This window comes from Tinamus guttatus, unplaced genomic scaffold, assembly GCF_059628265.1.
Source record: "Tinamus guttatus ecotype Peru unplaced genomic scaffold, ASM5962826v1 Tinamus_guttatus_pri_ptg000087l, whole genome shotgun sequence".
NCBI lineage: Eukaryota > Metazoa > Chordata > Aves > Tinamiformes > Tinamidae > Tinamus > Tinamus guttatus.
In genome coordinates this window covers 342,180-359,679 of record NW_028288621.1, presented here as the reverse complement: position 1 = coordinate 359,679, position 17,500 = coordinate 342,180, and the positions used below count along the sequence as shown (strand labels likewise).

The 17,500-nt window shown below is 57.5% G+C and overlaps 1 pseudogene; it reads right to left on the bottom strand.

Moving 5' to 3' along the window:
* The window catches only part of LOC148595509 (ATPase family AAA domain-containing protein 2-like), a 398,768-nt pseudogene that overhangs the window by 152,803 nt on the left and 228,465 nt on the right, over positions 1-17,500 (bottom strand).

Genomic DNA, 17,500 nt, shown 5'->3' with positions numbered 1-17,500 from the left:
AAGGTCCTGCACCTGGGGAGGAATAACCCCATGCATCAGGACAGACTGGGGACTGACCTTCTGGAGAGCAGCCCTGCCAAGAGGAACCTGGGCGTCGTGGTAGACGAAAAGTTGACCACAAAGCAGCAGTGTGCCCTCGTGGCCAAGAAGGCCAATGGGATCCTGGGGTGCGTTCAGAAGAGCGTCTCCAGCAGGTCGAGGGAGGGGATCCTGCCCCTCTACTCAGCCCTGGTGAGGCAGCATCTAGAGTATTGTGTCCTGTTCTGAGCCTCACAGTACAAGAGGGACGTGGAGCTGCTGGAGAGAGTCCAGTGCAGAGCTACAAGGATGATCAGGGGCCTGGAACATCTTCCCTATGAGGAGAGTCTGAGGGAGCTGAGACTGTTTAGCCTGGAGAGGAGAAGGCTGAGAGGGGATCTAATCAGTGTCTATAAGTACCTCAAGGGAGGCAGTGAGGAGGATGGTGCTGGCCTCTTTTCACTGGTAGCCACCGACAGAACTAGAGGGAATGGCCACAAACTGAAACACCAAAAGTTCCACAGGAATTTAAGGAAAAAATTCTTGACAGTGAGGATGACAGAGCACTGGAACAGGCTGCCCAGAGAGGTTGTGGAGTCTCCTTCTCTGGAGATCTTCAAACCCGCTTGAACGCAGTCCTGTACCACGTGCTCTAGATGGCCCTGCGTGTGCAGGGGGTTTGGACTAGATGACCTCTAGAGGTCCCTTCCAACCTTAAGCATTCTATGATTCTATGTAAGGATAAAGCTGGGGGGTGGGAGAGGCTTTGCTGACTGCTGTGAGGGGTAGCAAGGGGCCAGGTTATTGGCTTCAGCCTGCTGCAGAGAGCACGTGCCCAACTCTTCTAAGAGGGGGACCCCAATCCCTTCACAACCTGCGTTTTCTACTGCTTGGTTTGCCAAAGAAAAGACACGACACACGGTGAAGAGACAGGATCGTTTCTTTAAGGAGGCCTGTGTGCAGAGCAGCCTGGCATCAGGACGTGGCCGAGCGCCAGCAGCAAAGACTGACACCTTGCAGAGGGCAGTGCCGCCTCTCCCACGCTCTCCTCAGACGGTTGCACAGGCCTTCCTGGGTGCCCGTGGATGCAGCCCCCTTCCCTGCAGCTCTCAGGATCAGCATGGTTTGGGTGGCCAGGGAAGAGATGGATGGGCTGCTGTCCTCCTGCAGGCCTTTCAGGGCTGAGGGGGGAAGCACGAGCTCACATGAAGCCCCCATATCCCCCAGGCCCCAGGCCTCTCCTCCTAACACCACCAGTCCCACCCAGCTCTTGCCACAGCCAGGATGGACCCAGGGGCTCTACTGGATTAGCTGGCAGCTGCTGCCCAGGAATGTGCCCAAGGTGCCTGAAATCTCTCTCTACTCTCCCCGCACCACCCCTGCTCCGCTCCTCTCGGGCAGCAGAGCCCTCCTCACCTACGCAGGGATGGGAGCTCCTTGGCCAGGGTCTCTCTTCATCCCCCCAGCCCCGTGTGACACCCTGCTTGCCCTCACTCACTCTCACAGATGACCTCCACCGTCTCCTTGCTCTGCTCCCTGGTGTGCTGCCCAGCATGCCCTAGGCACACACACAGCGCCCCATAAATGCTGCTGCTCAAAGATGTTGCCCCCAGTCCTGCCCACCTGGCCAGGCACCCACCTCCCCTCAGGCAGGGCTCACCCCAGTCCCCTTTCCCCAGTGTAACCCGCAGGGCTCCTGCTGCGAGGGACTCCCACCAGCCCCACCGCTGTGGGCAGAGATGGCTGAGGGTGGCACGGAGCCTCCAGGCACCCAGGCGCTGCCTCAGGCACGCGGGGCTGCAGCAGTCACAGGGCTGCTTTTGCTGCCAGCGCAGCAGCCGGGGCTGAGGCCGAGCTGTCCCAGAACAGAGATGGAGCCCAGGGCTCAGGGCTCACCCAGAAACCTCACGGCCGCCTCGCGCAGGGACTCCTGGCTGCTCTCCAGGTAGGACAGGCTCTGGCGCAGGTATTCGTCCGCCCTCCTCCTGCCCCTGCTCCCGGCCAGCTGGGGAGAGCACAAGGCTCAGCGCACAACATCCTCTCGCCGTCCTTCCCCAGGAGCAGCCGGCCTCCCCCTGCCACCACACTCAGGACCCCGCGCAGACGCTGGGCAGCACCGAGCCAGCATTGGAGGCAGCAGAGGGACGGCTGCTGCCCAGGCATGCTGAGGGGCCCTCCTGCTGCAAGGCCCTGCTGGGCCAGGGGCAGCTTCAGCATCCCAGGGCTCAGCAAAGGCAGAGGAGCCTGCAGAAGAGTCCGCGAGTGCTGCTCCTGCACCCAGAGCCGTCAGCCCCACACACTGGGCACGGAGGAGGAAAGAGCTGCTCCGGGCTGGGGCTGCGGCCTGGGGACTGTCCTTACCAGGCACTTGCTGATCAGCCAAGTCTGCTGGCTCTGAGCCAAGCGCCTCAGCTCCTTCCACTTGAGGAGCTTGGCGGCACCAAGGAGGGCTTCCTGAGCAGCCTGCACATGGGAAAAATGGGGAGATGCCACCGCAGCCCATGGGACAAGAGCCTGTGTCCCCCCACCACCCTCCTCTTGACAAGACTCAGGGCATTTGCCCTTCATGGTAACGGGCAGCAGCAGGGCACTGAATCTGCTTTGGGGTCCTTGGCCCCCCTCGCTGGGCGGAAACATGGAGCAAGCACCACCTGAGCCACCCTGTCCCGAACAGGCAGCACAGCAGAGACTCCCAAGAGCTGCTGAGCTGCAGCCAAGGCCAGCAGGAGGCTGAAGGGCTGCAGCCCCAGAGACATCCAGGCAGGACTCAGCCAGGACTACCTCCCACGGCTATTCCCAACGTGGCTACTCGGGTCCCCAGTGTGCCCCATTGCTCAGCCATACCTCGACCACACTGGGGCTCTCATCCTGAAGATGGAAGAGCAGTGGCAGCGTGCTCGTGTGCACATGCTGCTTCATCTGCTCCTTTGCAGTGCCCGCTGCTGTCTCCACGAGCTTGCTGAAGAGCTGCATGGAGAGCTTTCGTGTGTGCTCGCGCTCCTGGTGGCAAGGAAGAGAGAACTCCTCAGCACTGGCACCGCACGTGGCAGCTTCCGGCACAAGCTGCATTGGTGCAATGCAGCCGTGCAGCCCAGGACAGCACGGGCAGCACAGGACAGTATCCCAAGGGCCCCGGGCAGAAAGGCTCCTGGCAGCCTCCCACACACCAGCCAGCCCCACGGCTCTGCCCCCCGCCTTACATCCTCAAAGAGTGGCAGGAGTTTCTCAGCCAGTTCTGGAGCCATGTCCGTGAGTGCTGGTCTCTCCAGGACACGGACCACATGACTGAGCACGAGAAGAGCCTGGCTGCTCATGTCCCTGTCCTCGTCCTGCAAGTGTCTCATGACCAGAGGCATCAGGACATGCATTTTTGTGACCTGTAAGTGGGAAGTACAAGCTCAGTTTAAAAAAAAAAAAAGAAAAAAGAAAAAAAAACAGAAAAAAAAGACTACCCTGGCACCTTATTAGACAGCAGCTTCCCTCAGTCTCACACCCTTTCAGACATGGCTTGCTAGGTGCTGGGCTGAGATCTGCAGCCCCCTCAGCTCCCGAGGCCCAGCAAAGTCCAAGCCAGCCTGTTCCTTAGCACCCAGCACCCAGCTCACACAGCTTCCCCCCAGTGATGCCCTGCTCACCATCTCCTGTCTGCTGCACAGCATGAGGAGGCTTCTGAGTCCCAGCTTATGCATTACCCTGCTGTGACTCTTCAGGGACACCACAGAGATTCCCAGCAAGACATCTTCATCCGCCTGAAGGTCACTGCAGGCCAGCAGCTGCAATGCACAGCACAGAGAAGGTGGCAATGGCTACAGCACTGCCTGTGTCGGACACCACTGGATCCCAGCAGTAGCTCAGGGCAAGGGCAGTGGGCTCAGAGGAAGGCTGGCCCAAAGGCAGCAGTGACTGCAGGGAGCCCCTGGGACCTCCCTCCCTGCCTGGGGCCTCAGGACACAGCTCAGGGCACAGCTTTGGCCTGCTCCTCCCCTCCCTGCACCAGCCTCCTGTCCTCATGCTTTGGAGGAGCCCTTCAACAGAGACGCGACACAAAAGAGACATCAAAAACACGTGGGGACAAGAAGGAGCCCGCTGCAGAGGGGTGAAGGCCGAGGGGACTCATGGCAGATCACCCACTGCCCCACTTGCGCTCGTTGCCCTCCATCCCACAGCTGGGGCTCGCAGAGAGCACTGGAGCTAGAAGCACCCCAGAAGGGCAGTGCCCACATGAGGCTCACCTCCACCAGGAAAGCCATGGCAGGGATCTCTGTGCAGGGCTCCTCGCCCAAGAGCAGCACTGCCAGCTGTTGAAATAGCAGAAGGCGCAGCGCTCTTGGGCTCTTCCTCATCTCTCTGGCAGAGGGAAGAAGGCACTGTGAGGCCTGAGCAGCCCAGGCAAAGCTCTCCTGAGACTGCACCCTCATTCCTCCCATCACATCCCTTGGGCCACCACGCACAGAACAAAGCCACCTTTGCGTGGAGAACTGGGCACCCCTGTGGGCTCTGAGAGTCACCCTGTGCGCAGGGGCGAAATGCTGCAGCAGAGCAGGGAGACAGGGGCTCTCACCTGGCCAACAAACCCACTCCCTGGTGATGGGTCTCAGCATGCAGGAGCATATCCCAGCTGCCCTTCTTTGCCATTGCCAGCACCACGTTCTCATAGCCGGCACGGCACAGCAGTGCTTTCAAGGTCTGCACTGCAAGCCTGTGTGCAGAGAAAACACCCGCTCACACTCGCACCCCTGGCCCTGCCTGCAGCCCTGCGTGCCAGGGACAGTGAGGATGTGATGGAGCACCTCACGGGACTGCTGCACGTGGACTCCTCCCTTCTGCATCTCCCCCACAGCGCGTCCGACTGCTCCTGCTCCAGCGCTGCCAGGAAAGAGCTCTGGAAGAGGAGCGCTAGCAGCAGCTGGGGGAAGAACGCCCCTAGCACGTGCAGGCAGTGGGGCTGGTGGAGGATCTCCTGGAGCACACGCGTTGCCTGCAGAAAAAGCCCAGAGACAGCCCTTGCTGCTGACATGTCCCTCCCGTGCTGCTGGAGCTCGGGGGTGAGGCTCCTAGCAGTGCCCTGTGCCTTGGCAGAAGCAGGAGGGGCTGCCTGGGCTGCCTGGCCAGAGCAGAGCCATGGCAGCTCCTGGGGCTCGGCGCCTGGGTGCCACAAAGCCACCACAAGCCTTCCTGGGCAGTGAGGACATCCCCGGGAGGGCCACACGTAGCCTGGAAGCTACCCTGGTTCCCCTGACTTGGCCCTGATGATGTTTCTGCTGCTTGGAACCCTAACGTGGCCCCGGACCCTAATCCTGTCCCCAGAGCAGGCTGAGCGCGTGCTGCACGAGGCAGGGCCATGCAGAGGTGGAGGGAGACAGCCAGCCGCTCAGGCCAGCTCCATGTGTCTGGGTGTGCAGAGGGCCCCAAGCAGGCCCAGTAGCCCAGCAAGCTGGCGCTGGCCAGGGCCCTGCCAGCCGTAGCCCCGTCCCGCGCTGGGCCTGTGCATCCCGGGGGAGGCCCTGGCCTGGGGCTGCATGGAGAAGGGCAGCGGGAGCCCTGCCTCTCGCCCGCAGGGGCAAGGGCAGCCCGAGGGGAGAGCGGGGCTTCCTCCACAAACTCACGGCCAGGGAAGAGACAGGCGAGGCCGTTTCCTCGGGCAGCCACCAGTCCTGCAGCGCAACGAGCAGCTCCGGCAGCACCCGCTCCGCGGCGCCAGGCCTGGACACCAGCACCTTCCACATGGCCCTGGCGGCGCTGCGGGCCCAGAGCGCTTTGTCAGCGGCTGCCGCGGCTGCAGCCCCGTGGCCTGCGAGGCCGCAGCCCTGTCCCTGCCCCTGCCCCGGCCAGCACAGACCTGTCACATGAGGGGCAGCAGCTCAGCAGGCTGGCGACCACCTTGTCTGGGCACATGCTGCTCAGCAGGAGAAGAGCCCTGTCCAGGCTGAGCCGTGCAGATGCATCTCGCACGGCCAGGATGTTTTCCCACACGTTCTTCACGAGCCTTGGTGCCTGCAGACCACATGGCAAAGTGTGAGGCTGCTGCCGCACTGCAGCCCTTTGCCCAGCTCCCACGGAGAATGCCTGCCCTTGCCACCACTCTGGGCTGGCCACAGAGGCAGTTGGGTGCTGGTACACGAGCACTCAGGGGAAAAACAAGCCCCCAAAGGGCCTGAACCCCGGCCGTGCCACCCGCAGGCTACTCACATGCTCCAAAAGGCACGCGTCATCCATGACAAGCTCGTCCAGCATGTGAGCAGCCGCCTGCGTGTCGTAGCTGCTGCAGGCTCTCATGCCCCTGATGGCTACGAGGATGGCCTCTGCCTTCTCGTCTGGCTGGAGGTGTTTCCCAAACATCTAGGGCACAAAAGAAGGCAGCCCCGAGAGAGATGTCACAGCCAGGCTCCCAACTGTGTTGCCTGGCTGAGCAGCTCGTGGCCCTGGAGAGCGACATGGGGCAGCGAGTCCCTCCGAGGCAGGAGCTGGGGCTCTGCTGGCTTGGGTGATGGTGCTGGGATTGGGCTGGGTGCTTGGGGTTAAGGTCTCCACCCGCTGCTCCTGCAGGGAAGCAGGGCTTGCAGGATGCAGGAAGGAAGCCCCTGGCTAGTCCTGGCCTAATGAAAGTGCAAGCCCTCTCCTCAGCCCCACCTGGCAGCCACCCCTCTCTGCGTCCAAGTTGCAGGCTGACCCCACAGCTAGAAGTCCCAGCCAGGGAGGTGCTCCTTACCCTGCTCATTTCCCTGGAGTCCTTGGACCGGGAAAGCCTCAAGGTGCCTGCAGTTTCCCACTCCTCTCGGAGCTCTTGCTGCCAGGCACTCTCCTGTGACGGCTCCCTGCCTGCACAGGAAGGGAAACACAGGGCATTCAGCATGAAGGCTGCACAGCTGGACACAGCCCACGAAAGGCGTCAGGGACAAATATCCCCTGGCAGGCGAAAAGGCCCTAGCAGGGAAGAGTGCGCAGCAGGACGCCCAGGGAGGCGCTGGGCCTATTGCAAGGGGTGGGCAAGGGGAATTGCTTGCAACCACACAGAAATTCTTACTCTCTCCCTGCAGCAGGAACTCATAGAGGTGCCACAGGGCCTCCGCGGCCTCATCGCTGCTTCCCTCGTCCTTGCAGGCGCTGCACAGGGTGAGATGTCCCACCAGCTGCCCCAGGACTGGCACGCTCTTCTCCAAGAAGCTGCCACAGCTGGCACCGCCTACTTGGAAGCATTCGCGCACCTGGGGGAGGGAGGCAGTGCTGACACGAGGCCAGAGGGGCAGCGCTCAGGATCAAAGCCCTGGGCCCATGCTCCTTGCAGGCTTGGATCCGGCTGAGCCAGAGCCTTGGTGGCTTCCCTTGGAGGCAGCCTGGAGCTACAGGACATGGCTGCACACTGACAAGGGACAGGCAGTGGCTGCAGCTTGCCTGCACCATAGGCTCCTTACCGACACCAAAGAAGAGCTGGTCAGGAGATCCCCCAGCTTCACAAGGCGTCCCACAGCCCTCTCGTGCACAGCTGCTTGCCGGCACTCAGCGTAGGGCAGTAGGAGCTGCAAGGAGAAAAGCTGCTGCTCTGTCCTGTGTCCCAGAAAATGCCTGGCAGGTTTGTGCCTTGGAGCACCGGCAGAGCCCGGAGAGGGGATCTTGCATCCAGAGTCCTTTGTGACTGTGGAGCAAATCTCCCAGACAGGCCTGATGTGACAGCAGGAGCCCATGGGGGTTGTAATGAGTGCAGGAGCGGGTTGAGGAGGAGGGGATGTTGGCTGTAGCCAAGGGACACTGGGCTCGCACAGGAGAACTGTGGGGATCCCCAGTCCCATGCGGGAGCTTGTCCCCTCTCAGCACTGGGCTTTCTCCAGTGGCTGCTGGACTACTCCCCCCTGTCCCACCACAGGGCCTGGAGCTGACAACTCTGCTCCTGGCAAATAGCAGACCTGCAGGATGGTCTTCATGTCCACCACGCTGGAGGAAGGGCTGCCAAGCATCAAGGCCTTCAGCATGCCGTCCATGGCATCCAGCAGCTGCAAGGGGGACAGAGGGTTGAGGCACTTCTTCCTCAGTGCCCCACAGCTGTCAGAGAGGGCTTTGAATTCCTCCTGTGCCAGGGGCACATGTAGAGTAGTGCTGAGGGCAGGAGAGCCCTCAGGACAGGGGAGCTGCTGCTGCTGCTGCACAGGGCGCAGCTTGGTGACACTGCCCATGGCCCTGTCCAGGGCAAGGGGCAGAGGGCATGGGCGAGGGAGAGGCAAGCTGGGAGCCTGCCCTGAGCCTCACTTAAGCAGCCAGCACCCACCTGGGAGTAGAGAGCAGCATCCAGGTGCTCCCGTGGAGGCAGGGAGAAGACGCTGGAGAAGCAGGCTTCCAGCAGGCTCTCCAGCTCGCTCTCCAGAAGCAGCCCAGCTTTGCTGCAAGCACAGAGAGGGGCCTTTCAGTCCCTGGGGCTGAAGCAGCCAGCAACACCCTTCTGTCCTGGGAAGGTGGATGCACCCAGGGCTTGGGAGGCCCATGAGGGCTAGCCACGCCAGGTGGGGAGGGAGCCCCATAGAGAGTCACCTCTTCTCACTAGCATGCTGTCCAGGGACAGAGGACACAGCTGGCAGGTGGGGCCCAATGATCTCCCCACCTCCCGCCTCACCCCTGGGGAAAGATCCCGCACCCACGGGAGAGCTCCAGGGCCCTCTCTGCTCTCCCGGCTCCAACCCTCTCTGTCCCACCAGATGCCAATGGGAGACTCCCTCAGGAGGAGGGAAGGCTCCCTGCCAGGACTGGGGCCCTATGGGATATCTGCTGGGGAGGCTGTGGCCAAGCCAGGCTCTGGGGCAGCTACCTCATGGCACTGATGCTGAGCATGACTTGCTGCCGCACTGCCGTGCCCAGGTGGTTCCTGGGCTCCTCTTGCAGCAGCACCTGGAGAGCACAAGCGGGAAGGCTCTTACGGAGCTGCCAGGGCCCCACAAGTGGCTCTGCCCACCAGCCAGCACCCCACACCTCCCCGCACTCTTCTGCCTGCAGAACTGGGCCGGTGCCCTCCCAAGCAGGCCTCTGGGAGTCCCGCGCGCCCTCACCTCCAGCGCCTCTGCCAGCTGGGATTTGCACTGCCACAGCTCCTGGCGCAGCAGCAGAGCAGGCAGGCTAGGCGAGCAGGACGCTGTGCAGAGGGTGCAGATGCAGGCCAGAAACTGCAGCTTCTCGGCCTCTTCCTGCTGCCAGGAGAAGAGGGACGAAGAGAGAGCGTAAGAGGGGCAGGCACACGGCCAGCAGCACCAGCACACGGCAGGGGCTGCAGCGACACGTGGGCACCTGGGAGGGAGCAGCCCCCAGCGCCAGCAGCCACGTGGGGTCATCTGAGCGTGGAGCGCCCCGAGGGAGACGGCAGGAGATGCCGGTGCAGCCCCGAGCGGGATGGCGACACTCACCTTCCCTCCACGCCTGAGAAAGGCGTGCACGTGCTCCAGGGCTTCCTCTGCCTCCTCTCCAGGCAGATCCGCACCGGGAGCTGACAGGGAAAGAGAGCGGGCAGAGCTGCAGGGCTGGCGCGGAGAGGGCAGGAGGCAGCGGAGCGCTCTCCCCCAGCGCACGCTGCTGCCAGCCGCACAGCGAGAGCTCGTGGCCCCCGGCGCGGCCAGCGCTGCCCCCGCACTCACCCGACGGCGCCTCCTCGGGCGCACGGCTCGAGTGGGGCTCCAGGTCGCACACGCTCGCTGCAACCGCCCCATCCTCCTCCTCCTCAGCAGCCACTGAGCGGTGGCTGGGGAGTCGCTCCGCCATCCTGGCCGCGTGGCCAAACTCTGCGGAGCTGCCCGGGGGCAACAGGGAAATTCTTGGGTGCGCTCAGGGGGCTTTTTGGCCAGCACCTTCGCTCCCGTCCTCTCCCGTTGCCGTCGTCCCGAACACTGCGGGCCGAGCCCCCTGGGCCAGGATGTCACAGCAGCGCAGTCACAAAGGGCCCCGCTGTCACCTGAGGCCACCTGTGACCCCGCAGCGGGTGTCCCTTCAGGGGCGCACACCTGAGGGGTGGCTGCAGCAGGCTGGAGACCTTCTTGCCCGGGCACATGCTGCTCGGCAGCAGAAAGGTCCGTGCTCGGCCACGCAGACGTGTCCATTGGACGTTTCTGCACCCGCGCTGCACCAGCCTTGGCACCTGCAGCCAGGATGGGCTGCTGAGTGTGGGGCTGCCACCAGGCTGCAGCCATTTGCACAGCTCCCACCGCCAACGGCAGCCCTTGCCACCCCTCTGGGCTGGCCCCGGAGGCTGCTGGGGGCCTGATATTCTGGGCACCAGCTTGAATGTCAAAGTTTCTGAACAGACAGTCAAAAAAAAAAAAAAAAAAAAAGAGTAGGGGTGGATTTTCAACCCTGGCAAAATAATCCAAGAAACTGAATACCCACCAGCTGACTCTTCCATGCATGAGTTGACAATGGTATAGAATCACAGAATCATAGAATGCTTAAGGTTGGAAGGGACCTCTAGAGATCATCTAGTCCAACCCCCCTGCACACACAGGGTCACCTACAGCATGTGGCACAGGGCTGCGTCCAAGCAGGTTTTGAAGATCTCCAGAGAAGGAGACTCCACAACCCCTCTGGGCAGCCTGTTCCAGTGCTCTGTCACCCTCTCTGTTAAGAATTTTTTCTTTAAGTTCCTGTGGAACTTTTGGTGTTTCAGTTTGTGGCCATTACCTCTAGTTCTGTGAGTGGCCACCACTGAAAAGAGGCCAACACCATCCTCCTCACTGTCTCCCTTGAGGTACTTATAGACACTGATTAGATCCCCTCTCAGCCTTCTCCTCTCCAGGCTGAACAGGCCCAGCTCCCCCAGCCTCTCCTCACAGGGCAGATGTTCCAGGCCCCTGACCATCCTTGTAGCCCTGCGCTGGACTCTCTCCAGCAGCTCCACATCCCTCTTGTACTGTGTGGCCCAGAACTGGACACAATACTCCAGATGTGGCCTCAGCAGGGCTGAGTAGAGGGGCAGGATCACCTCCCTCGACCGGCTGGAGATGCTCTTCTTAAGGCACCCCAGGATCCCATTGGCATTCTTGGCCACGAGGGCACACTGCTGCCTCATGGTCAAGTTGTCGTCCACCATGATGCCCAGGTTCCTCTCTGCAGGGCTGCTCTCCAGAAGGTCAGTCCCCAGCCTGTACTGGTGTCTGCGGTTATTCCTCCCCAGGTGCAGGACCTTGCACTTGGCCTTGTTGAATTGCATGAGGTTTTTCACTGCCCAGTTGTCCAGTCTGTTCAGGTGCCTCTGGATGGCAGCACAGCCCTCGGGGGTATCACTTACTCCTCCCAGTTTGTTATCATCAGCAAACTTGCTGAGGGAGCACTCTGTGCCTTCATCCAGATCATTGAGGAATAAATTGAACAGAACTGGACCGAGGACTGACCCCTGGGGGACACCGCTAGCTACAGGCCTCCAACTAGACTCTGCACCGCTGATCACCACCCTCTGAGCTCTGCCATCCAGGCAGTTCCTAATCCACCTCACTGTGCACTCATCTATCGCGCACTGTCGGAGCTTGCCCAGGAGGATGTTGTGAGGGACAGTGTTAAAAGCCTTGGTGAACTCGAGATAGACGACATCCACCGCTCTCCCCTCATCTATCCAGCCTGTCATTCCACCATAGAAGTCTATCAGGTTAGTCAAGCAAGATTTCCCCTTGCTGAATCCATGCTGACTACTCTTGAGCACCTTCTTGTCCTCCATGTGCCTGGAGACAACGGCCAGTATGAGCTGTTCCATCACTTTTCTGGGGACAGAGGTGAGGCTCATTGGCCTGTAGCTGCCTGGGTCCTCCTTCTTGCCTTTTTTGAAGACTGGTGTGACATTGGCCTTCTTCCAGTCCTCCAGCACCTCCCCTGTTCTCCAGGATCTTTCAAAGATGATGGAGAGTGGCTTAGCTCTGACATCCGCCAGCTCCCACAGAACTCTGGGGTGCATCCCATCAGGGCCCATGGATTTGTGGGTATTGAGTTTCCTTAGGTGCTCTCTGACCCCATCTTCCTCTAACCAAGGCAAGACTTCCTCTCTCCAGGCTTCTTGTCTTGTCCCTAGGGCCTGGGACTCTAAAGGGCTGCCCTTGGTAAACACCAAAGCAAAGAACGCATTCGGCAACTCTGCTTTTTCTGTGTTATTTGTAACCAGGGTGCCCATCCCCTTCACCATCGGACCCACCTTTTCCCTAATCTTCTTTTTGCTGTTAATATATTCGAGGAAGTTTTTCTTATTATTTTTAACGTCCCTTGCCAGATTGTGTTCCAAATGTGCCTTAGCTTTCATTGTCACATCTCTGCATTCCCTGACTGCGTTCCGGTATTTCTCCCAGGGCGTCTGACCTTTTTTCCACATTCTGTATACCACCTTCTTCTGCTTGAGCATTGCCACAAGCTCCCTGCTCATCCACGGAGGTCTCCTGCCCCCTCTGCCTGACTTCTTACACACAGGGATGCACTGTTGCTGGGCATGGAGGAAGTGCCGCTTGAAAACCAACCAGCTCTCTTGGGCCCCTCTTCCTTCTACAGCTCTAGCCCATGGGATTCTTCCGAGGAGGTCTCTGAAGAGACTTAAGTTGACCCTCCTGAAGTCCATTGTTGCAAGGCTACTTACAGCCCTGCCTCCTCCTCATTGGATCCTTAACTCCACTAACTCATAGTCACTGCAGCTGAGGCTACCCCCCACCTTCACATCTCCTATAAGTCCCTAATGTCAAAATGTCAGTGATGGAGAAGAGCACTGTGGTCTCGACAAGGTTCTGCCTGGAGAAGGTATGAGAAAGGGCTCCTGAGGGCAGGCCCCAGTGCTGACCCCTCAGCAGCGACGGCTTCCCTTGCTGCGGCCAAGCCCAGGAGGGAGCAGGCTGCTGCGGTGCTCTGGCTACAGCAGCCAAGCCAGCTCCCATGCTGAGAAACTTTCCTGCAGCAGGAGGCAAGGCTGTGCCCCTTGCTCTCCCCTGCAGTCTCCCCTCCTGCACTGCGAGAGCAGGAGCCGCTGGGCTCTCCTTTGCACACCAAGGGCTGCGAGTGCCTGTGGCTCAGCACCACAGAACTTGCCCAGAATTTGCAGGCACTTGTGCATCACAGCCTAGAGCTCTGTCTGGGCACTGGAGGCTCCAGTGTCTCCACGGAGGAAACTCTTCACTGCCACTGCCTGCAGAAGCCAAATGCACCAGCAGGAAGATATTGGAGTCCCTCCTTTGCAGTATTTGCCCAGAGATTTGACACCTTTCAGATGAGGTTTTGGCACCTCGTGATTTCTCTCCTACAAGGCCCTTCTTCTTCAAGGCTACACTGTGGTCTCTCCCCACCCCACAGGGCATGACTGATCAGCCAGAATTCAAGCAGGAATCCTTACGTGGCCATGCCTAAAGGAGATCGTGTCACCCCATCCAGGAGGCATCAGGCCTCCAGGGCCCTTTTACAGCCAGTGCTTCTCAGTACATCAGTGTCATAGGGAGGAGGCCTCATTGTACCCAAGGGGTCAATGTGAAGGGCTCAGCAGACAGATGTTCAAAGTTCTTCTTGCAGAGAAGTAGATAACATTCTCAACTCATGCATGAAAGAGTCAGCTGGTGGGTCTTCAGTTTCTTGGATTATTTTGCCAGGGTTGAAAATCCACCCCTACTCTTTTTTTTTTTTTTTGACCTGTCTCTTCAGAAACTTTGACATTCAAGCTGGTGTCCAGAATATCAGGCCCCCAGCAGCCTCTGAGGCCAGCCCAGAGGGGTGGAAAGGGCTGCTGTTGGCGGTGGGAGCTGTGCAAATGGCTGCAGCCTGGTGGCAGCCCCACACTCAGCAGCCCATCCTGGCTGCAGGTGCCAAGGCTGGTGCAGTGCGCGTGGAGAAATGTCCACACTGCCACGGACACGTCTGCGTGGCCGGGCACGGACCTTTCTGCTGCCGAGCAGCATGTGCCCGGGCAAGAAGGTCTCCAGCCTGCTGTAGCCACCCCACAGGTAGCTATTTCCACCTGCCAATATTGAAACATTTTTTTTAAAAAAGATTAAATTATCGGGGTTCTTTAAAATCACTATAGACTACAAAATAGATGGTATACCAGATTAAGTACATATTGTTTAATGCCATGTATCCTACTTAAATACTGAGATCATAGTGGATTCTTCTAGCTAAGAATGCTATCAGCTTCTTTATATGCGCTAATTACTAGTCCCCCCCCCCTTTTTTTTTTTTTTGAATTCTGCATATAAACGAGGACTTTATTTCACCCAAGGACTTTATTTCACCCAAATGTCAAGTTAAACAGTTTTTAATTATTTATTTTAATCATGGGACACAGGAGACTAAAAATCCACTAAAATGGCCAGGCAGACTCTCCCTTTAAATAAATTATCTCTATGTCTTAAGCAAATGATTTCTACTCCTCACAATTAAATAGTCTAAGATTTTTGGAGGGGGGTTCTGGCTTCAAATCCAAAGCTGAAGAATTTCAGTGGCTGAATGTCAGCCAATATCTTCATGGTCATCTCGGCACTAATCCCTGACTATTGCTCGGTAAACAACTAGTGGCTAACAGAAAGTTTTCTTAACGCCCTCAGACTATCACAGGAATAGTCACGATTATTCTCTAATTCCCACCCATCTGAAAACTCTTTAAAGCACCATTTAGTGACATGACTAATCATCAATCAAGTGAAGGAGAAATCCCAAGAGAGGTCGGAAAAGAGGTAGGATTTTTATAGGAGCGGATGACCTTCTCTGGAAAAGTCACCCCACTTCTAGGGTGCGGACGTTAAGGTTAATGTAATCACGGTTCTTTTGTAGCATTTCAGCTGCAGATTTAACATAGCACCATTCACTGTATATACTATTACACTTCCTTTTTAAAGGTATTAAATGACCAGACATAGGAAACATAGGAATATATTACCTGGTAAAGTTAAATTCCATCTCAAAGGAAAAGGGTGGAAGCATGTCTGAGGACAATGAGGTATCCGAAAGAGGTGGAATCATTTCTTCCATTGATGATGAAGCATTTTCATTGAGATATTGTCTTAATGAAGGTTCCTAAGAAAAGAAGGACATTCAAATATATTTATCTGAATCATGTATAGTCAGCTGAGAAGGAATTTCTGCCTGACTGAGGCACTTTGGTTCTAAAATTCTCCTGACTGGTAGAGGGGCAACTAATAGCTGGTAAATGCGGATCCACTTCTGCACCTACAAGCAGCTTTCAGAAAAACAACACATTAAAAAAAAATCTTTCAAAGTTAGTGTTTCCCCCTCAGCTTTTCTTGTAGATGAGGTAAGCACGAAAACCTGTTCAGCTTCAATACAGAGACAGGGAAAAAACTTCCGCACCTCCATAGGGCACCCAGGTTCAAACACTCCTGACAAACTTTCAAACGAGGAGCGACATTTAAAGGAGGGGTTTGTTTATCAGCACACAACCAATGTAAGCAACTAAAACCCCTCTAGTTCTGCTGTGTGGAAACTGGGCTGCACAACAAGCAGGGCTCCAGGGCAGGGCTCCCCGGAAGAGCAGAGTTTGGGTCTGTATCCGATGGGCCCTCCCTCGCCCCGGCAGTGTGGAACATCCCGTTGGGAAGAGCCCTGCCTGGGAAGAATGCAAGGGGGTGGCAGATTTTGAAAGATGCATTAAAATCAACGAGCTTTTCCACCTGAAATTTTTCACTTAGGAGTGGTAACAGCGCGGGGATGTAGACAGCACAGACATGTAACCCCCTTTAGAACTGTGCAAGCTGGTGATTCCCAAGGTTTTGCCCTTAGGTTGTTTAAAAAATAATAATAACAAAAAATCTTTAACCATTTTGGGCTATGCAAATGGCTGACGTAATTAAGTACAAAGTAAACATGATTTCTAAGCACTGCTTTGCTTTAAAAGCCCCCCCAATGGTAACTCTACACTTTTCCCTGGAGCGTGTGTCACACCTAACTCCCATTGCCCACTGGAAAGCAGTTACAGATAAAACACTCCATGTCAAACATTATTTTTGATGTACATAAGCCATTAAAATGATACAAACTCTCCCTGTAAGTGTCACCTTGGTTATCTTAAAAGGTTTCTAAGGTCTTTTCAGGATGATTACTTTTTTTTATTATTTTTTTTCCCCCCCCGAGGAATGAAGCTAACCAAAGCAAGCTGTGATCAGGAAGCAAATTACACTGAATTACGGTACTCAGACCTGCTTTGGAGCACTTCCTGCCGCTGCAGGCAGCTCAGGGACTGCCTATCAGCAGGGATCAGTTCAGGCTGCCTGGAGCTGCCCTCCTTGCGCAGCAAAAATGCATCAGTTTGGGTGATGCTGATGCCCTCTGCACCAGGCGGATGCAGAGCAGGGGCTTTTCTAGCTGCAGCGGCTCAAGCCCTGTGGAAACTTCCTTTAAAGGCTTTGCTTTCCCTCACAGGCAGCCCTGCCCCGGGGTACCACAGCCAGAGGGGGCGGGTGAGGGGCTGCCCTGGGGCCGCCACGGCCCCTCTGCGCGCTCCGGGCCGCCCTCCTGCAGCCACCCGCGCCCTCTGCCGCGCTCACTCCCTGCTCCTCCGCTCTCGGTGCCGGCTCCTCCATGGCACCATCTGAGGCGGCGGCAGCAGCGGGCCCGGGTGGGTCCAGGCGTGAGGGCCGCCGTGCGGTGGGGGGAGCTCATGGTTGGCCTGTACGTCCTGAGTGCTCCCCAAGAGTCACTTCTGGATTCATAGGTGAGAGGGACACGAGCATGTCCTGATGTCCCTCCACAAGGAAAACATATCCTTTTTGCCCAAGGCAACATATGGCACCGCACACCTAAAAAGTCACAGAAAGTCCAAAAAAGAGCTGCAGTCCCAACCACTCACAACTCACTCCTTGCCTCCAGAGGTTAAAGCTTTGCAGGTGAGAGCTGGCAACCAGGCACCTATAGAGGAATGGTTAGACAGCTGGGGCCATGCTCTCCCGGAGGACCTGTACAACCCAGGCCTTCAGGTGGAGACTTGCCCCTAACCTTTCCTTGATCCGGTAACAAGAGGGAATTAGGCTGCCTAAAGAAGTAAACCGGATGCCTAGGCAACCGCAAATTGGGAGGAGCCCTGTTGTAATCCAAGGCACGGAAACATAACGCCAGCCAATGATACGTATACACGAACATGGGCTGTAGCCAATAGGGAGCTGTTTGAGGCGCGTGCACACCACGTGGGCGAGGTTAAACTGTATAAAAGTGCTGTTATTGAGTTAAATAAACGAGTAAGATTCTTAACTCACATTGAGTGTACATCTTGACTCCAGCTGACTTCCAACATCTGGCACTCGAACAGAGACACTGGAACTATGCTTTAATGCAGCTTGCCTAAGCACTGAGAACCCTTGAATCTGCATCCCGAGGACATGGGTCAAGGAGACAGACGAAGGGTTGGAAGTCAGAGGCAGAAGGTCGGCCCAGATAGAGCACGCAAAAGGCACAGACCTACTGTGGTAAGACTGCCGAGAAAGGAAAAGAGAAGGGCGAGACAATGTATCGAGAGGCGGCACTCACTTTGCTGGGGCAAATTCTCGCTAAGCGA